The sequence below is a fragment of the Acomys russatus genome, chromosome 9 (genome assembly GCF_903995435.1).
Source record: "Acomys russatus chromosome 9, mAcoRus1.1, whole genome shotgun sequence".
NCBI lineage: Eukaryota > Metazoa > Chordata > Mammalia > Rodentia > Muridae > Acomys > Acomys russatus.
In genome coordinates this window covers 13353280-13376095 of record NC_067145.1, presented here as the reverse complement: position 1 = coordinate 13376095, position 22816 = coordinate 13353280, and the positions used below count along the sequence as shown (strand labels likewise).

The 22816-nt window shown below is 38.4% G+C and overlaps 1 pseudogene; it reads left to right on the top strand.

Moving 5' to 3' along the window:
• The first annotated feature begins 9926 nt into the window (after nucleotides 1–9926).
• On the top strand, nucleotides 9927–22353 carry LOC127193583 (uncharacterized; annotated as a pseudogene).
• Nucleotides 22354–22816: the final 463 nt, after the last annotated feature.

Below are 22816 nucleotides of genomic sequence, written 5' to 3'. Positions count from 1 at the left end.
CATAAAAGGCATGGCATGGTTGCAGGAGCAAGAAGCAGAAAGATCACCTTGCATCTAATTACAGGAAACAGTGAGAAAGAGAAGACTGTATAACAAGGCAATGTGTCTTCAAATCCTAACCTCAGAGATACTCTTTCCCCAGAAAGCCTGTATATCTTAAAATTAATCTTTTACAATAGTGCCAGCAACAGGGACTTATGAATACATAGAATCATTTTTCTCTTTAAGCAACAAAATAGTTCATTGGGTAGGTATTGTGACAATAGAATTCTGTAATCACTGGAACAGTATAGCACTGGAATTTGACATGAGCTAAGTAAGTCCATAGTGAAAAAGTATGTCTTTAATAATTTTGTTAAAGATTTTATTTTTGCATGCATGGGCATGTGCACAAGAATGAGAGGGGCGGGGGAGAGTGTGTGTGTGTGTGTGTGTGTGTGTCAGTGCCTTTGGGAGAGCAGGGAAAGACCAAGGTATTTATGAAGAAAATCACATGAACCTGACTGTGTAACAATGTGTTTTTTCTTTAATTACAAGTTATATATTTTTCCTGATTTAAAGAATTATACAATATTTTCTTGCCACCTTCCTAATTTTTCCATGATCCTTCCCACTTCCCTATTCACTGAATGTAATAGTCTCCCTTTTTCTTGAAATGGAATACAAAAATAAAAACAAATAAATGACAAACAAATCTAATTAGACAAATATAGTACCTAAAAAAGAAAACAGGAATCAAACACTGCCCCTCCCCGCTGACACACATACACACACACAGGCACCGACACACACACACACGCGCGCACGCACACACACACACACACACACACACACACACACACACACACACAGGTATGGCGTCTTGTCTTAAGCATAAATTCTGCCCAGGTGACATCAAGGGGTACAAAATCAGTACTTTTGATATGATCTTTTTCAATGTACTAAGTAGGCAAGGTTGGAATACATTTTCCATGTTTGCTTTTCTAGCATATTTTTGGTAAATGAGAAGCAAGAAGAGAAATATACATGATTTCCTAAGTAATCAATTATATGGCAGTGAAATAGCACAATTTGCTCCTATATATGACAAAAAACAGAGGCTGAATCTGTCACTTCCTTTTATTCTTGATTCTTCTTATAGTCTATGATAATCCAAAGTGCTCAGGTCTGTTATAAAAGAAGAACTGTGCCTCTGCAGGGTACCCATTCACAAGCTTACATGTTATAGACACCAATATAGCATTAATCCTCGTGTTAAAAATACCATTGCTGCTGAGGAATTTAAGATTCCTTTTTTCTTGTCTCATATCACATACATCTTCCTTCTTTACCCACTGTCCTGTAGACTTTAAGTCTACCAAAATTTTCAAAGATGATATTACATAACCAATAAGCATAACCATCACTGGTAATAGAAAAAGATAAAATTTCTGCAACAGCGACAACCACAATTCCATAAGACTAGCATGTTGAACAATATAACCATAACACTAGGAATCTGAGACAGAACGATTGCTGCTTCTTAGAGCATAAACATAACTTCACATTGAGTTCTCTAGTAGGTGTGGATTGAGTGAGATACTGGTCTCAAAATAATTAAAATAATAACAATAACAAGTATTATTATTAATAATAAAATACTAAATATAGCTTCTGGATTTTTCAATGAATAATACCCACAAAAGGAAGAAGATATACAATTTTATGCACATATTAGATGTTTATAAAATCATGTTTCAAACATTATTTCTCATATTAAACTCATGTGAGCACTGCTGATCCAAAGACAGGAACTATGGGAGCCTCATACTTACTAGGCAACTTTGAAATTTTAATGTTTCTCTGCCTCACCTAACTGCAGAGAATGGTTGGCTGTACTACCATGTCTGGCTTGTACAGTGCTGATGATTGTATGTATGACTTAGTTCCAGAAAATTCACCAACTAAAATGTATCCTCAGGCTGTAATACATTTTTAAAACCCATTTAATCCATCAATGATTTATACTTAGAAATATTTGGGTTGACTTATGATTGATAAACTTAGCCTTGATGAATCTGTTTCCATAGATACAGATTATTACCATTATTATCATGAGTGCCACTATTTAAAAGTTTAGTTGTGCTTGTTGTCACCATTCATACTTTTAATTAAAGCACTCTGGAGATGGACCCAGGAGCATACTAAGCTCTAACTTAACGTGGTGTATGTAGGAAGTTAAAGGCTTGAGTGTTTTATGTTGTTTCTCAAAAAACAAAAAACAAACAAACAAACAAACAAAAAAAACTTTAAAGATAAAATGAGTTTTCTTTTTCCAGATAATTTAAAATTTCTCAGGAACATGAAAACTCTAGCCATGTTTTAATTTGGTAAGTTGCTTTATTTCTATCATTTTTAATCATTTTAGTCATATGTCCTAAATGTACACAATTCTCTCCATATTCCACCCAGCTTCTCCCATATACCTCTTCTCAATCCCTCCCATATACTATCTCTTTGAATTCCTGACTCCTTCTCATTCTTTGGCTCATCCTGTCTCTTGGGCTAGGCTCTTTTATTATTATCACTTCTGAATGTATACCTAAATGCAACCTGCAGAGTCTGTTTAGTGTTCCTTGAGTGTATATTTTTTAAAGACTGTCTATTTGGTATTGGATAACCAACTGGGGGCTATTCCAGTGAAGCCAGTCTCCTCTCAGGAGTCAGTAATTGCCTGTTACCCTTCAACTAAGAGTGGGATGTGTAAAAGTAATTTTATTTGCCTGGTGTAATTGGCATGTCCATCTACTCACCTAGGCCTAGTCCGGGAAGATTCTAGCCTTCGTACAAACTAATCTAGGCCTAGAATATTTTCAACCTCAGAGACTTACTTCTGAATAAGCTCACCCTTTCTAGTTCTTTCTGACCTCTGGCTGGGTGTTTCAACTCAGGTGTTCTGGAACAAATTAGGCTCTAAACTGACTGATTCAATCTGGCTTCACTCAGTTTCTCACTGAATAGCTCTGCTTGGGTTAAAACTAACTCTTATTCTCTAGCTTATTCTGTCTTCACTCTGTTTAGCTTGTTCTTTCTTCAACCTGTCTCTGTAAAACTGTCCCTGGAAAACTCCTGAATTCCACAAACTGAACTTCCATGAACACAATTCCACTGCTCTGCCTCTTAACTCAGAGAATCAACCAAACTCCTGAACACATCTGACAATGACTCAGAGATCTGTATATTTCTGTTTCCTTGGAGCTGACATTAAAGACAAGTAGCAGCACATTGGGACCTAAGCTTTTCTTTGCTTGAAACTTGCTCTATACCTGCTTGTTTTGGAATCAGAGAGATTTGCTTGCCTCTCTCCTGGGATTAAAAGCATGTCTGTGTTTCAGACAGATAAGACAAACCTGGAGAGTCTTTGAATGTGATCTTTTTCCAGAGCATCCATGTTAAGAATTAAAGTTCTACAGAGAAGCTATAAGATTTCCTAGTTCCTAGGGTATCAAGTCTCTTCTTGGTAGCCTGCTATCCTTCCTCTGAGTGCCACCAGGTCTCCCCCTCCAGGGGACATGGTCAAATATGAGGCACCAGAGTATGTGAGAAAGTCAGACCCCACTCTCTACTCAACTGTGGAGAATGTCCTGTCCATTGGCTAGATCTAGGTAATGGTTTGAAGTTTACGGCCTGTATTGTCCTTGGCTGGTGCCATAGTTTGAGCGGGACCCCTGGGCCCAAATCTGCCTATCATAATTTTCTTCTTGTACGTTTCTAAGATTCTCTGGATCCTTCTACTTTGCTATTCTCCCATGCTTCTCTCATCTAGAGTCCCAATCGGATGTCCTCCCCTCTGTCCCAGCATACACAGGGGGAGGAAGTACCCCCTCAGTCACAGTCATAGGGGAGGGGAGTAAGGGGACAATGGGAGGGAGGGATGGAGGAATGGGAGGATACAAGGGAGGGGATAACCATTGAGATGTAATATGAAAAAATTAATTGAATTAAATTAAAAAAATAAAAATAAAATTTAAGATTTAAAAAAAAAAAGATTTCCTAGTTCCATGTTGACACGTTGACTCATCTTTCATTGTTCAGGTCTTATTTAGACAGACATGTTGTTGAATTTTATGTGTATGGCTTCTCTGTCATATAAAGAATATACAATGGCACTGGAGATTTTGGGCTCCTCTGACTCTTAAAATTTTTGACCCCTATTATCTGTAGTGTTCCTGAGCCTTAGGTGTAGAGATTGCATTGCATATGTATTTATTGGGTTTGTAGACCACTTGTTCAGTTGTTCTCTGCAACTTGACCAGCTGCTGTAATTATCCCTATCCTCTGCAAAAAAAAAAACAAAAAAACAAAAAAACAAAAAAACATATATGTGTATATATATATATATACACACACACACATGAGATATATACTAATATTTGAGCAGAAGAACAAACATTTAGAATACAGTTAGCAATTATCCTAGCTTAGGAAAATGGTAGTAAAAAGTTTTCCTCTAAGAACAATGACCTCCTTAACCATGAGTAGATGGCTATATTTACAGTACCTAGATTGTTTTCCCTTTTTGGGGTAGGTCTTGAGTTCATTGAGACAGTTGTCACTTATTGTAAATATGTAAATGCTATTACTCTACTTTTAGGAATATCTTGCTGTGGTAATAATTGTGGCTCACAGGCTTCATAGCTGGTTATAATTATTGATTGCCTTTCTGCCTAGCAGACTGGATAGCACATTCTATCTATTAAAGCTAATCCTCAGGGGGGATGCTTTGGGTCATTTGCTTATTTTTATTACAACATTATTCCAATAAGTTAAAATTTTTATAGAAACAAATTAAGTGAAACCACTCTAAATATTCATTTATCAAGGTTACTTTTCATTATATTTTCCCATATGTCCCAATTATCTCACAGTGAAAAGATATTGTTTTCCTATTAACACTTAGGATTGCTTGAACATATGGATGACTATTTATAAAATTCTTTATCCTTCTAATTTCCTTTACCATCTTGTCCCAATGCTAAATTCTGCTTAAGGTTAATATATATTAATAAGCTATACATTATTCTTTTCAGGAAACATGATACTAATTATATTTATTTACAAATACTTTCATGTGGTCTAGCAACAGAAAAAATGAATAACTTTATGTTTTTGTATGACTTTAAAGGTAAGATTTTGAAAATTCAAATAGATATAGTTTATAACAGCAATTTTAACTCATAGGTTGGTGCTTTATTTAATAATTTGGAAATAAATGTGCACATTCTAATTTTTAAAATATTAGGCAGGAAATGCAGGAAAGAACTCTATTGATATAATTAACTAATATTTGACAGAGAAAAAATTACACAAGGCAATAAAATTTCTCTTTTCAAGTGATGGTGTTGGAATGACTAGGTATCCACATACAAAAAAATTTAATGTTGAAATAAACCTATAACTCATTTAAAAAATTATTTTAAATGCATTATTGAATAACTTTCAAATGCAACAGCAAAAACTCTTAGATGATAAATATGAAAAAAATGGATATGGCTCTTAGTACAATGGCTTGTAAGAAACACATAAGGAGGGGTCTAAGAAAGTTAGAAGGCTTATGTAGGAAAACATGTTGTAAGCATCAAAAGAATATTTACTCTTCAAAATAGATTATTAAGAGAATAAGATGAACAGCCAAGAAGTAGAAGAAAATATTTACTGAAGGCATGTGAATAAGTTCTGTTATATATGTTATAATGTAATTGTAACAAATCAGCTCTATCTTAAAATGTACTTAAATAGCTAAGCAGCAACTTGAGCAAAAAAGAAAAAGAGATGACAAAAATCAATATCTTCTGTCAACACAAGACAAAACAATGATGAAGTACCAATATCTGCTTCTCAGAGTGCACAAAATTCAGAAAAAGCACTCGTATTGCTGACCAGGATGTGGCAAAGCAAGAACTTTCATTGCCGACAGGTGGGCACGTAAAATGACACCATTGCTACTTACAAAGATCATATGTAATTATTATGAAGCTAACCACTATTTTGTCATACAATCCAATTTTTACCCTATGAAATTAAAAGTGCACCCTTTAAATTTTTTCTTTATAAAATTTATTCTCTCATCTATTACGTCTATCACAGTCTCCCCTCACTCCTCTGTCACTATCTTCTCCATCCCTGTTCTCACTTCCTCCTCTCACCCCGTCAGTCAATTGATCCTCCATTTCCCTTCAGAAAAAAAAGCTGGCCTCTCAGTTCTATCAACCAAACTTATCATATCAACATACAGTAAGATTAGGCACCTCCTTTCAGATCAAGACTGCATGAAGCAACTCAGTAGGAGGACAAGAGTCCCAAAAGCAGGCAAAAGCTTCAGAGACATGCCCCAAATGCCTCCGTTAGGAACCTTACAAAAACAACCAGCTACACAACTATAACATACATATAGAAGGCCAAGGTTAGAGCCATGCAGGCTCCCAAGTATGCAACAGGTGGAGATGAAGACCAAAACTGAATGATGGCACAACAGAGATGGCATTATCCAGTTCAGCTTTGCTGGAATTTTGTCAAGCAGCTGTGCTTGCTTTATGACTTTCACTGTTCCCAATAGATACGGCAGTGCCAGTGTTAAAAGGTACCTTAATTACATTTAGAAAACAAGCTAAGATATAATATAACTAAAAGTTCTCTTTATTTCAAGAATGTGGCTCTTAAAAATTAAAGTCAATAGTTTCTAAAGAATAAATATTACTCAATCCACTTAAGTTGGATACATCATTTAATTTATAAAGGATATTTTATTGTAGCAACCCACATATGTTTCCAGTAATTTTCTGTTCTACACAACTCCTGCTAATTAAAGTGTGCCTGCAATCAGAGGAGTGTAAAAATCCACACAAAGATGATGGGTTATTGTAAATTAGGAACTGTTTTTAGATTAAATGCTTATTATTTTTTCAACCTGGATTATGTCGAGTGAATCACTAAATCCTCTCTGATAGTACTTGATTTACCAGTGTTTATAAACTACACAGTTGAAAGTATGAGCACTCAGATGTTGCACTCTGGAGCAGCAGTGCTTGGTTTTCCTCCCAGTTATGTGTGATTGGTGCAAAATGTTCGCGGATTTGAATCTACACTGGGTTACTGAATGAATCTTTTACAAAAGTTAAATATAGTAAGTTAGAACAAAACACACAAACAAAATGCTTGCACTTTCACCGAGCAACAGCATTTGTTAAATTCTTACTAAGCATAGATTCAGATACACCATTAGAATTCACCATGCTTAAAAATGTGGGTAATTGCATGTTTTGAAATCTGGAAGCTGTCATGAACTTTAGTGCCCCAGATTTGACCACTTCCCCTTGATAAGGAGACCTGGTGGCACTCAGAGAAAGGGTAAGCAGGCTATCAGGATGATGCCTGATAAGCTGTGACCATATGGTGGTGGAGGAGGTCCCCTTCTGTCCCAGACCTAGGGGAGAGGAGTAGAGTGAAAGAAGGAGGGAGGGAGGAATGGGAAGATACAAGTGAGAAGATAACAACTGAGATGTAATCTGAATAAATTATTTAAATAAAAATAAATAAATAAAAATTGATGCTGAAGAAAATAAAATAAAATCTGGAGGCTATATCAAAATAAACAATGTAATAATAAATTTCTATAATATATATTTTTATATGCAGGATGATCATCATAATGCTATTATGAACATGTTTTTGTTTTGTTTTGTTTCAGGCCAGGGTCTCTCTGTGTAGCCTTGGCTGTTCTGGACTCACTTTGTAGACCAGGCTGGCCTCCTCAAACTCACATGGATCCCCGTGACTCTGCCTCCTGAGTGCTGAAATTAAATGAGTGTGCTACCATGCCTGGCTAATGAACAAGTTTTATTCAACATCTTCTTATAAGATATGTCAGCTTACAAAGATACTGCTTTTTGTTCCCTTCTTTTATTTTATAACTAAGCGAAAGCTAGTTTATTACTGTTGTTGTTGTGTTCAATCCATGGCTTTCCACATTTTGTTGGTTGTCTGTTTTGAATAGGGAATTGCACTGAAGCATTGGCTGGGTTCAGGTTTCCTATCTTCCTACGATAGGCTCCCAAGTATATCACAGATGTGAATCACCATCCTTGACTATGTTTCAAACTTGTGAATGTGATTGTTAAGTCAATGTTGTTGGTTATGAAGATTTCTATAATATTTACCACATTTTATGTTGCTATAAATAATTTATTTTGTCTAATTTATTTGAATCATCAAACTTTACCAAAACTATCTATCCTGTAAATAACTGATTTGTGTTTCAAATCTTGGGGTTGTACATATTAGGCAAAAAATTTACCATGGCAATGAATCATCAATCCAATATGGTAACACTTACAAACATGCATTATCTTGAAAATGAAGTGATCTTCTCTTCTTTATTACTTGGTTTTATTTATTTAATTGAACTTAAGTAATCATAGTTTGATAATATCATAGTCTGCCTTCTCACTTTAAAAGCCACACAGCATTGGTTAAGTCTGTCACAGCACTTCTCTTTTTTTATATCAAAACAATTAAAAAAAAAAAAACATTTTTCGAAGTTCCTGAATGAAAATCACCTCCTCGCTAACAGAAACTGTGAATCATGTCTCAATTATAACTATAAGACCAAAAGGGAAAAACTGAGTAATAGCTGTCTGCAGTTTGGAAAACTGAAGAGGATTAAACTTGGAAGTAGGTATTAGAGAAAATGATCTCAATGTCTATTATTTGTGTGTACACAGCTTCTACCATGTCTAGAATGACGTTTTATAGGAAAAAAATATCTCACTGTGATTTTGTGTGACATATTTATTTTCCAAATAATGGAAAAACAGTAATCATTCATTAAAACTCATTCATTAAAAATAATTCATTAAACCTCAGAAGTATTATTCAGGTAAAACTCAGAACCATATTACAAATATACATATATTTATGAAAGATAAAGGACAGAGCAGAGTGAAATAATGAAAATCTTTCTGATATTTGTTATTAGCATCTTAGCTGGTTTAATGTTTATTTTAAAGTTTACTTACTTTAGTGTTAAAGAAAAAATAAATGCTTTAACTTCCTATGAAATATTTCTACATAATGCTTTCTTTAAATTTAAAAGTAGAATGTGACACCCATAGAATTACACAAACCTGTATATCATATTGATTGCTTGTTGCTTTACATTTTCTCAAACTGCAATAGCTTTTACTATCTTGTAATTACGGAGGGATTTTTTCTACCAAAAAAAAATCATTGATTATGAAATATCTGGAGTCAAGTTCATTCACTATTCCTTGAACTTTTCGTCATTTATAGACTCCTCTCATTCACCTTTTCATGAATATTCTGGAATGTTGTTTTTACACATAATTTCATGATTTTCTCAAAGTAATCGGATCAGTGGAAGGAAATATCATTCATGCTCAAGTAGAAACAAATATATTTTTTTCAAAAATTATAAAGTTCATAAAGTTATGGTGAGTGTCCTTGACCGTCACCTATGATTAATACTCTCACTGACTTATGGAGTCTAGCTCTGGATTTTAAGATTTGAATATGTAAGCTGAAATACCTATAATTACAGCATCCAGGAAAGTATAAAGTATAAAGGGCCGATAGGAGGCATGAGGAAGATGGAGTTCTAAGGAGAGGGGCATAGATATGATCACTGAAAAAGAAATTAAAAAGTGTGGGACTTTACTGTGATGGGGACATTTGGGTAATACAGAGGAAGATACAATAAATGGAACTGAGAGTGCATGAAAGAGTCATATGTGAACACAGTATTATAAAAGCGTATTCAAAATCCATTTAATGTGTGTCCCTGTGTGCATATTTAAATACACCCATTGTATATATGCATGAGTATATATTATACCACACGGAGGGATGATGATTTCCCAACGACGAGATCCATGGAGTATCCTAACCAAAACCCTGTAGTCAGACAAGAGAATTCTTCCTTACAACTCTTGGTCAGGTGAGTCTGACAGACTTTCCATATAATATGGGCTCTTGACCATGGTTGCTTTGCAGAACATGAAGTAAAGATGTGATATAGACACCACTCTGTCTTCCCTTCAGACTGAAGACTCAAAGGAATAGAGTTAGGATAGAACTTTAAGCCCCTTCCAGGAAGGCAATACATAAAAGTAACAGAAGGTACTATTCATGATGCTAAGGGGGAAAATATCAATCAATAATCCTTAGAGCTGCAAATCATCGAACTTCAGCATGTACTAACCCATCAATATAGCCTGTGTCAGAGTAGCCTTGGCTGTCCTGGACTTGCTTTGTAGACCAGTCTGGCCTCGAACATCACAGCAATCCACCTGCCTTTGCCTCCCAAGTGCTGGGATTAAAGGCGTGCACCCCCACGCCAGCACCACAATAAGTCTTAACACTAAACCCTGAAACACTTGAAACATATATGTTGTTTGTTGTTTATCTGCTCCATTTGCATATAAAATTATTTTAATTGATAAACTGAAAATTAAAATTTAAAATAATTGATATACCCCTAAAGAAAATATTCAATGATATTACAGTTTTGAAACAATAATTGACACCTTTTTAACAAGTTTTTTTTCCCAGAGGAGTTCTAAACCTCACAACATATGGTAATTGGTTTGTCTAGAAATGATTTTACAATATGCACTTTTGTAAAAAGTGTAACTTCTTGAGCTGTCTGTCATTTTAACTAAATTCACACTTTGCAAGCATTTTTGTTTCCACCTACTGCACCTAATTATGGAGTCTTGCCCCCTTGTCTACGTTTAACAGTCTGAGGATGCTCTTCAGTAGAGAATATGCTGTTTCCTATGGGCAACTGGTCCAGGTAACAACTTTAATAATGTCCCTTACTGTGTCAAATGTGCAGTGTTCACTAGCAATGTGAGCTCCTGTATTTATAAATTCCTCTTATATGACATTGATTGCAAATGATATAATCTAAATGTTCAACTTTTTTAAAAGGTAGAATTTCCAATGTCTTTACTCAAGTAAAAATGTCCAAATAACTTCTTCATTTTATAACAGAACAAAACCAAATAGAAATAAAGAACTTTGAATAGAATGAAAAATTATTAAAGAAAGGTTAATTAAATGAGTGCTAAATTCATATCAGCTTGTTAGGAAAAATATTTTGAAAAATATATTTTGTTGTTGTTGTTTCTTTTTCTTTCTTTTTTTTATTAATTTATTCTTGTTACATCTCAATGTTTATCCCATCCCTTGTATCCTCCCCCCCCCCCATTTTCCCATTATTCCCCTCTCCTATGACTGTTCCTGAGGGGGATTACCTCCCCCTATATATTCTCATAGGGTATCAAGTCTCTTCTTGGCTACCTGCTGTCCTTCCTCTGAGTGCCACCAGGTCTCCCCCTCCAGGGGACATGGTCAAATGTGAGGCACCATAGTACGTGAGAAAGTCATATCACACTCTCCACTCAACTGTGGAGAATATTCTGACCATTGGCTAGATCTGGGAAGGGGTTTAAAGTTTACCTCCTGTATTGTCCTTGGCTGGTGCCTTAGTTTGAGCAGGACCCCTGGGCCCAAATCTGCCTATCATCTTGTTCTACTTGTAGATTTCTAGGACCCTCTGTATCCTTTTATTTTGCTATTCTCCCATGCGTCAATTATAGCCAATCAGAAGGTTTCCAAAGATAAAACTTGGAAGAAAACTTTTCCATTTTGGAAGCATTGGCAGCACCTATTAAAAGGACATTTAATCTTGGTTTTAGAATACTCAGTGTTGATTTTCAAAATTATGCTGTGAGTTGCTGGGGCATTTTGCTGAGCATATATTTTTGTTCTGTGTGCTTTTCTTAATGTGAAAATTAAAATCATGATATAGCAATATATCTTTTTAAAAAAGAGATAAGAATAACAAATTTCACAGCAGTTTCCAACATACTATATAAAACTAATTAAAGGTGATGATTTAGGTGGCTGGAGTAAATACTGAAATAATACATGCAGAACTTTGTGTCATGTGTGAGTTAAAATTATACTTTAACACTTTCCTTTGCTTAGTTTTAAAATTCTGTTTAATAATACATCTATTATAACTTTTAAAACATAAGACTTTGATGCAAAACTGTCATTTATTTGTTAAAAAAAAAAGGTTGACTGACATTAGAACTTAACTCTAGTTAACTAGATACCATTAATAATGAGCTGTATATGATTATGGAATTATATCCTGTATGGATTTTAGTTCACATTTTGCAAATATGTACATTTATACTTTCATTTTTGAAATTTTTTCTTGTTAAACTAATAACATTTATGGTTCTTTAAAGTTGTGATCGATGTGTCCTTATGTTCTGGTGATGCCCTATTTATTATACTATGTAGAGGTAATTACTGCATAACTTAAAATCCAATAAATGAGGGTGAAGCTTACAATTATCTGCGAGTATAAGGACAGATGTTTATAGATTGTAGCTAGGAATTATTCTGGTTTGTTAATTAGAGGCTGTAGATTTTCTGTCTGGAACCAGGATTTCACTAGCACTGAATAGTTAGGAAGATTTTCAGTGCCAGGAGAGAACTTCATGAACAGAACACCAACAGCTCAGGTGGTAAGATCAGCAATTAATAAATGGGAATTCACAAAATTAAAAAAGCTTCTCTAAGGCAAATGATACTTTTAATAGAACAAAATGGCATTCTACATATTGGGAAAAGATCTTCTCCAACCCTACATCCAACAGAGGCCTAATGTCCAATATATGTATATAGATGTCAAGAAATTAAAACCAATAAACTAAATAACCCAATTAAAATTGGTCTACAGAGCTAAATAAAAAATTCTCAACTGAGAAATCTGTAACGGAAAAGGAGTACTTAAAGAAAATTTCACCATCCTTAGTCATCAGGGATGTACAAGTTGAAACTACTCTGAGATTTCATTTTACCCTTCTCAGAATGACTAAGATTAAACACTCAAGTGATAGCACATGATGGAAAGGATGTGAGAAAGAGGAAAGCTCCTCTACTGCTGGTCAAAGTGCAAACTTGTACAAGCACGTTGGAGATCAATCTGGCTGTCTCTCAGAAAAGTAGGAAACGTTCTATCTCAATGGCCAACCTAAAAGATGTTCCATTGTACCACAAAGACATGTGCTCAATAATATGCATAAAAACTTTAGTCATAATAGCCAGAAGGAAGAAGCAACCAAGATGCCCTAAACAAACAAACAAAAAAGGATAAAAAATGTGGTCCATTTACAACACTACTCAGCTATTAAAAACAAGGACATCATGAAATTTGCAGGCAAATGGATGGAAGTAAAACATATTATCCTGAGATAACACTGACCCAGAAAGTCACCCATGGTGTGTACTCATTGGTGGATTTTATAATCTCTATAGTCTATTGCTTCAGCCTGTTTGAGCTTTCCTTGTGTTCTAGCCTCTGCTATTATAATACCTCTATATTAAATGTGCTTGCTGGTTTAGTTTTTGTTCAGTAAACCTTTGATGTAAAGTCATCTGATTCTGTATTGTTTTTGTTACAATTAAGAGCTCCGTACTCTGTTTTGTTGGGAAAAAATAATTTTGTACTTACTCCAAGAGTTTTTCTGGGTTTTGTTTTGGGGGGTGGAAGAAGAGCCAAAATAGATGTAATTTGTGAGGTGGAAATTCATGGAGGTTTTTTTTTTTATTTTAATGTTTTAGATTAACTGAATTGTTATCTTCTGGATTTGAAGAAACGATTTGATTATACACACAGGACTTTATTTATGCTGGAGTATGTTACTAGTAACATACTTAAATACACTATCAGATTATAATTATTATTAACCTTTCAAAAGGTTAACTATATTTTAAGTTTATTTTCAGTTTTATGTCTCTTTTATTCCTCATATTTATCATAGATATTACAAAAAGGAATTTGAACTCCAGTAGTTTTTTGACAAGTAAGTCATTGTGATTAACTTCTCTCTGAAAATGACTTAATTTTGTTTAGGTTGTGCTCAACTATAGGCATTTACTTTACTTATATTCCCACATCCATAGTTATGTCCATATGACAGAATACTGAATAAGATAGATGTGCTTAAATTTCTTCAGAAAATAAAGTTATTAGAAAAATATATGTAATTTAATTATCCTGTGTCTTCTGCAAGCCCACAAGGCAGTCATGATCCTGAGTGTTGAATCATTACCTTGCCACCAAGAAGATGAAAGTCACGTGGTATGGATGAGTAAACAAGAAGAGAGAAGAAACTGAAGTCATCAATAAATACTCTCAGTCAACACTGTATGCTCTCAGAAATGTCACTCTCCCTGAGATCCATTTTAAATGTAGGCAATGAACATGAATGGTTTCAAAGTAGGCAGACCGATGAAACATGAAAGGAGATGGTCCATGAAATGTTTCCTGACAAATGAACTGGCAGAGCATGATTGATGAAGACCCTTCACTTGCAGGAGTATGTAGTCCTTTGTTTCAAACAGTCAGAATTCAGTTTATGCCATGGACTACTGGTAGCTGTATGCTCCCAGTCCCCTTCTTAGCATAGTGTCATTTTGCCACTATCATTTTCACCTTATTCTAGTTTTGCAAGAATCAGATAACATGTATTGTGATGATTTTAAATGGTTCTAGGTCTTAAAACATAAAATTTTGCTAAGCCATATAAAAACGGAAAGAAAATTGAACATATTGTTCTACAATCTCAATGAAGTAATTTATAATGATTTGGGTTACTCTCCTTGAAAGTAGCTGAATATATTCCCTCTAAGAGTGGTAAATTAAGAGATGTCAGGAAGCTAGGCAAGCCAGTTTTGCACTTGGTATTTGCCTGTCTAATGCATTACTCCTGAAAAATCAGTATGTCTTAAAGTTAGTAGTGTGAGCAGCTAAAATTATTCACAAACAGTACTTGTTCTGTTCTATCTTCATGAACTGTCTTCAAATATATTAGATTTCAAGTAGAAAAGTTTAGCATATACTAAGCAATAAAAATTTCCCCAGACGTCTAAGAATACACACTACTATGCAGAACACTTTGAAATTAAATACTAAGAAACAATCATAGTATTTTTTCTTACAAGTGAACAAGTTGAGGCTCACAGAAAAGTAGGGATAATCAGTAGTGAGACTTTCTTAGAGGAAGAAGTTAATCACTACCAGAATTGCTGGTTCTCTGTCAAAAATAAGGTTCTTGGACATGAAATTGCTTGGGGAAATGAAGGTCCTTTCTGCTAAGCCTGGGAACCTGGATTGGATTGCTCATGCCCACATAGTGGAAGGAGAGAGCCTTTTGAAAATGGTTCTCTGAATCATATGTGCCATATCAGTCATAAAAAGTACACATGTGCACACACACACACGTACACACAAACACAAAGGCACACATGTGCACATATATAAGGATACACATGCACATGCACAGGGACACACATGTGCATATACACATGGACACACATAAGCACACATACACAAACGAATGCATATACATGTACAGGAAGGAACACACAAGCAATGCTAAAAATGCAAAAGATGATGTAGGTATGGAATTTAGAATGTAGTCAAAGTTGATATGTAGGGATTAAAGTTAAACAGAAGTGCTGGTTTATTCAATTTACAGAAGCAGAGCAAAGGTGCACAGGCAAACTGATGCTCAGTGACTTTTCAACTCCATTCAGTGACTATATTTCACCACTAAAATAAAACAGCCATTTCTAGATTTCTTATTATAATATCTTCTCTAGTTTGTTGGTAGTTTGTTTTTTTTCCCTAGATGCTAATTGAAAATTGGAAATAGTGAAGAAAATTTAACACACATTTAATTTAAGTGATGTGATACACAGTTACCAGTCCAATTCCCTTCAAAGAAAGACAAATATCTTCTACATTGAGGGGTTTATCCTTTTGTCTATTTACTATAAATTCTTCCAAATTCCTCATTCCTGAACTTGAAAGAAACTCTTTGACTTTGTTCATCTTAATTATCAAATTGTTTAGATTAAGAAGTGGTTAAGATATTTATAAACCTCATATGTATATGTTCTTGTAATGGTATATCCACAGAGGGTTACTCAAGGAACAGAAACCTACTCTGAATTTAGACATAACCATATCATAAGGTGAAAAAAGGCCAGTTAATATTAAAGCCTTCTATTTGTAATCTAGATGCCTTGCTTTGTCTTGCCTCCTTGCTAAGCTTTGTGAAACTTTCAGGAAAAATAAGTGATTCTTTCCTTTAAGTTATTTGGCTAAGATATACTGTCACAATAAAGAAACTATTGAAAAAGTCACCCCAGAGAGGTAGAAGAAATGGAACAAAAAGTCATACCTACAAAGGTGAATGTTATATGGCAGAAGATGAAATCTCTGAGTGACCCTGAAGAATTCCCTGAATCATTGAAATAGAAATGAAATATTGTCATAGAAAGAAGGTAAGTGAGCTAAGTGAATGATAGTTAAGCATAGTGGTTTTTATTATTAAATTGTATATGTATGAAATAAAAAAATTCTTTATTTTAACACAATTAAATGCCTTAACTGGCAGCATAAGGTGTGGTATCAATCATGTGTTTTCCATTTTCCTGGAATCCTGGAACACTATTATCATCATCATCATCATCATCATCATCATCATCATCATCATTATTAACTTGTTCACATTACATCTAACTTTTTGCCCCCTCCCTCTTCACATCCTAGGCCCATCCTTGTGCCGTCTCCTACTCCTCAGAAAGGAGGATTCTTCCTGACTAAAATCTGATTTTAGCCTATCAATTCTCATCTAGAGTGTCTTTTGCCTCTTCCTCTGTGGCCTGGAAAGGCTGCCCTGCCAAGGGAAAGTGATCAATGGGTGGACACCAGAGTCCATGTCAGACGTAGTCCCTCTTCCCCATATTATGTGCTTCCTATCTATTCAACTGAGCAGAGGGTCTCGGTCCTCTCTATGTAGTGTCTTTGCTTGGTCCTTTAGTCTCTGTAGCATCCCCTTTATCTGCCTGAATTTGTTGGCTCCATTGGTCTCATTGTGGAGCTCCTGTCCCCTCCACACACTTCTATCACCTAGCTCTTCCATAAGACTCACTGTGGTTCACTCTGAAGGTATATACTCAGTTATAAACTACATAACACACTATACATACAAGCTACATAATCAGACTACAGTATACAGACCTAAAGAAGCTAAATATCAAGGCGGACCCTAGGGAGAATGCTTAACTCTCATTTAGAATGGCAACTGGAATAGACATCGGAAGCTGTTGAAGAGAAGGAACAGCACCAGATCCTACCATAGAGGTCCCCTAAAAGACTCCACCTTGCGGGCATCTAAGCAAATACTACAATTCTATTTGGTACTCAGTTTCAGATCTTCCTTAATTTCAAAGTTATTTCTTTTGTTATCTTCAAAAACTGTCTCAGGCTAGGAGGAGCTATCATTGTCACCCTCTACAGGATGGGTTTTCCTGAAGCTACTGTAAGGCTCTCTCTCTCACAGCCGAAGCCTGAGAACATGACCCAGGCAAGCTTGGGAAAGTGACCCAGAAAAAATTGAAGGCCAGTTCCAGTTTCTGAGATCAAAGTGGCCAACTGAGATAAACAATTTCAATTCAGGTAAACAAGTTTTAGAAAACTACCATCTGGAAATTCTCTGGATACTCCCCAACACCCCTCATTGCCAAGAATAGCCCCCAAGACTAATGACCCCTGCAATAGCCAATAACATTTAGACAAGCACCCTTAGTGACCACCAGAGCCAATCCTAACATAGGACATGCAGCCTCTCCTAACCTTTGCAGTTTTAGCCTTTAAGAGTGGCCTGTAACAGGGACTTGGTGTGCCTCCCTCCCAAGTGAGTGCTGAGGGCCCCTGACGCGCATCAGCAATAAACCTTGTGCTTTTGCATCAACACTGTGGTCCTCGAGTGGTCTCTCGCGATGGCCCCCTACCCGAGTGGACTCTAGGGTCCAAAATTGTGGGGGCTCACTGGGATTTGAGGGTCTCTTTGAGACCACCGACCCACTTGTAGCAAGGTTTCAATGGCCTGGACCTCGCCGACTCAAATGACTTCTGAGACCGTGAGTTACTTTCACTTTGTCTTTTGTTTGTACTCCCTGCAGGAGCGTTGGAGCTTCACGAGCTCCTGCAGACTCTCCTTTTGTTTGTGCTCTGCGGGCAGCCGTGAGCTTCTGTGGGCTGGCCTTTCTGTCTGTGCCAGCTCTTGCTTTTCTGGTCGGTGAGCCACTTTCGGTTCACCTCTGTAGTGCGCGAGTCTCTATTGGGAGGAGAAAGGGGACAGACGTGTCCAGATCTTTCTCCCCTTCATCCTGGAGGATGCTCTGGTGGTTGTCTGGAGGAGAGGTCTCCTCAATCCGAATCCGAATGGCAGAGAAGTTCTGCCATCCCATCTGAATCCTGTTCTGTGGTGCTGATATTTTGCCGTACGGTTGATAGGTTTCGGTTTTGTTTGTCTGTTTGTCTCTGTCTTGTCTCTCTCTGTCTTCCTCTCTCTCAACGGTACTGACATGGGACAAACTGTGATGACCCCCTTGACTCTGACTCTGACTTGGCCTAGAGACGGGACATTTAACCTTACTATTATGCTGCAGGTAAAGATGTTTTTTGCAGACCTGGACCCACGGCCACCCAGATCAGGTCCCATATATAATCACATGGGAATCCCTGGTCCGAGACCCACCACAGTGGCTCAAGCCTTTCCTCCTGGGCCCCCTGCCAACTTCTCTCTTCCCAGTTGCAGCTTTCGAGACTCCTGAGACACCCGAAGAACACCCAGGACTTCGCACGAAGCCCTGCTGCCTGACAACCAACAACAAGATCTCCTACTTCTAGACCTGCCTCCTCCACCTTACCCTACGCCTTCAAGTTCTCCCTCTGACCCTAACCCTTCTCTCCCTACCTCATCTACCCACACGCCCTCTCCAGCCCCTTCAACTTCTTCTCTTACACCTCCCCCCGACCCTCCTCAGATTCCTCCCTGCCCCCTCCTTCTCCTCCCCGCCTACGTAGCCGGCGGGACCTAAATCCAGGCCAGGAAACCTCATTGTTTCCTCTTCATAATATCAGCGGTGACATCCATTACTGGCCATTCTCCACATCAGATTTATACAATTAAAAGATCCCCAGGCCCTAACTTCCCTTATTGATCCTTTTAACTCACCAACCCACCTGGGATGGCTGTCAACAGCTTTTACAGGCTCTCCTCACCGTGGAGGAAAAAACAGAGAGTCCTCCTGAAAGCGAGGAAAAATGTGCCTGGACTAAACGGGGCACCCACCCAGCTCCCTAATGAGATAGACGAAAGATTTTCCTTGACACGCCCAGATTGGGAGTTTGAGACGGCTGCAGGTAGGGAGAGTCTCCGTTTCTATTGCCAGACTCTATTGGCAGGTCTCAAGGGAGCTAAAAAGCACCCCAACAATTTGGCCAAGGTAAGAACTATTACTCAGGAGAAGGAAGAAAGCCCTGCTGCCTTTATGGAAAGATTGCTGGAAGGGTTTTACATGTATACTCCGTTTAACCCTGAGGCTCCAGAACATAAGGCAACAGTGGCCATGTCTTTTATAGATCAGTCAGCTCCGGATACAGAAAGGAAGATAGGTTAGCAAGGGAACAGGGGAAACAGGAGGATCGCAGGGATTGTAAGAGAGACAGACATTTAAATAAGATCTTGGCCACTGTAGTGACAGAACCTACTAAATATAAAGAACAGGAGGGGGGGGGGGAGAACGAAGGCGGCCCCGTGTGGATAAGAATCAATCTGCTTACTGCAAAGAACATGCACACTGGTTAAAAGACTGCCCTAAGCGACCCACAGATCGGAAGAAACCTGTCCCGGTCCTGGCCTTGGGTGAAGACGATGACTAGGCAAGTCGGGGCTCTGAAGCCTCCCCACCCCCAAGCCCAGGCTAACTCTTACCATTGGGGAGCAATGAACCACTTTCCTGGTAGATACAGGTGTTCAACATTCCATGCTAACCCAGCCATCAGGACCAATGTCTTCAAAGACATCCTGGGTACAAGGAGCAACTGGTGGCAAACTACACCAATGGACCAACAAACGGACTGTTAACCTTGGTACCTGTACTGTGACTCACTCCTTTTTAGTAATTCCAGAGTGTCCTTATCCCCTATTATGGAAAGATCTGTTAACCTAGTTGGGGGCTCAAATTCATTTCTCAGAGGAAGGGGGAACAGTATTAGGCTCCAGGGGAGCACCTATGCAGGTCCTCACACTCAAATTGCAGGATGAATACCAGCTATTTCCGACTAGCCCCAATGACCCCCTTCCTGAAGACAGCCCCTGGACAGCCCCAAGCTTGGGTAGAGACTGGAGGGCTAGGACTGACCCATACACAGCCTCCTATTATTGTGACTCTCAAACCCATGTCTGTACCGGTCTCTGTAAACAGTACCCTATGAACCAAGAGGCCCAAATGGGCATCAAGCAGCATATTAATCGATTCCTACAATTAGGGGTCCTAAAACCTTGTCACTCTCCCTGGAATACTCCACTCTTGCCTGTCAAGAAACCAGGAACATAGGACTATAGACCAGTGCATGACCTCTGAGAAGTAAACAAAAGAGTGGTGGACATCCATCCCATGGTGCCTAACCCTTATAATCTTCTAAGTACCTTGAGGCCAGATTTTACCTGGTATACTGTCTTAGATTTAAAGGACACTTTCTTTTGCTTGCCTTTGGCCCCTCAGAGCCAACCATACTTTGCTTTTGAATGGAAGGACCCCGAGCTGGGGCTCTCAGGGCAAGTTACCTGGACATGCCTCCCCAAGGTTTCAAAAACTCACCTACTCTTTTTGATGAAGCACTCCACCAGGATTTGACCGATTTCCATGTCATGCACCCAGAAATAACTCTCTTACAATATGTAGATGACCTCTTATTGGCCGCCCCCACCCAGGAGGCCTGTATTGAAGCTACTCAACACCTACTCCAGAAAATGGATAACAAGGGCTAGTGGGCCTCAGCTAAAAAGCACAACTCTGCAGACAAGAGGTAACATATTCTCAAAGAAGGGAAGAGGTGGCCAACTAAGAGCTGCATAGAGACAGTGGCCAGGATCCCCCTGCCACACAGCCCTCGGCAACTCAGAGAGTCCCTAGGAACTGCTGGGTTCTGTCGGTTATGGATCCCTGGCTTCGCTGAATTAGCGGCTTTTCTATATCCTCTCACTCGAAATAAAGACTCTTTCAAGTGGTATAAACCCCAACAACAGGTCTTTGACGTCATAAAAAAGGCCCTCTTGTCTGCCCTGGCCCTCGGGATACCTGACACTTCCAAACCTTTCACTCTATTTATAGACGAAAGGGGTGGCATTGCTAAAGGTGTGCTAACCCAGACCCTAGGGCCATGGAAACGACCAATGGCTTACTTGTCCAAACAATTAGATACTGTCACTGCTGGATAGCCTCCTTGCCTGCGCATCATGTCTGCCATGGCTTTGTTGACCAAAGATGCCAATAAACTGACTCTGGGACAACCCTTGACTGTCATCACGCCTCATGCCTTAGAGTCTGTAGTGGGACAGCCTCCTGACAGATGGATTAGCAACGCTCATCTCACCCACTATCAGGCTTTGCTCTTAGATTCTGATCATGTCACCTTTGGCCCCCCAGCGACTCTCAACCCAGCTACCTTGTTGCCAGCCCCAGATCAGGCACAAGAGACTCCACATGACTGTCACCAGGTGATGGCAGAGACACATGGTACACGAGAAGACCTACAAGATCGTCCTATCCCAGAGGCTGATCATACTTGGTATACTGATGGCAGCAGCTTCCTGGATTCAGGTACCAGAAGGGCTGAGCCCGGCTGTGGTAGATGGACAGAAAGTCACCTGGGCACAGGCCCTTCCTCAAGGGACTTCGGCCCAAAGGGCAGAACTTGTCGCCCTAACCAAGACATTAAAACTTTCCAAAGACAAGAGAGCTAATATTTACACTGATAGCCGATATGCATTTGCCACTGCTCGTGTCCATGGGAGTATTTATGAACAAAAAGGACTTCTGCCCTCGGAAAACAAGGAGATTAAAAATAAGCCTGAAATTAAAGCTCTCCTCAAAACCCTATTTCTGCCAAAACAAGTGGCCATCATACACTGTCTAGGACACCAAAAAGAAAAAAATCCTGTCACCATGGGCAACCAGCAGGTGGATCAGGTGGCAAAACAAATAGCCAAGTCGGGACTCCTGGTGTTGTCTATTGAGGCTAAGAAACCCCCTCAGCCTGAGGTTTATAACTACTCCCCCGAGGACCAGGCCAAGGCCCAAGCCCTAGGAGCTATATTTGACCCAGTTTCCAAAAATTGGACAAAAAGATGCTAAAACTGTTCTGCCAGCCCTCAATGTGGCTGCCATGGTCCAGCAAATGTGTACCTGGACCTACCTAGGAATAAAAAAGCTTCGACAGATCCTGGATAAGACAGAATTCATCATCCCTGGAGCTGCTGCCCTGGTTGATAAAACTGTAACTACTTGTCAGGCTTGTCAACAAGTCAATGCTGGCAAGAACCAAGTCCCAGAAGGGACCAGAGTCCGTGGAGACAGACCAGGAATTTACTGGGAAGTTGATTTTACCGAGGTAAGGCCCCCAGCTGCGGGTTATCGATACTTATTAGTTTTTATAGACACTTTTTCAGGATGGGTAAAAGCTTTCTCCACCCAGCAAAAAACAGCACAAACAGTGACCAAGGACATCCTAAAAACCATCTTTCCTCAGTTTGGATTTCCCAAGATAATCGCATCAGATAACGGGCCGGCCTTCGTCTCCCAGGTAAGTCAGGGACTG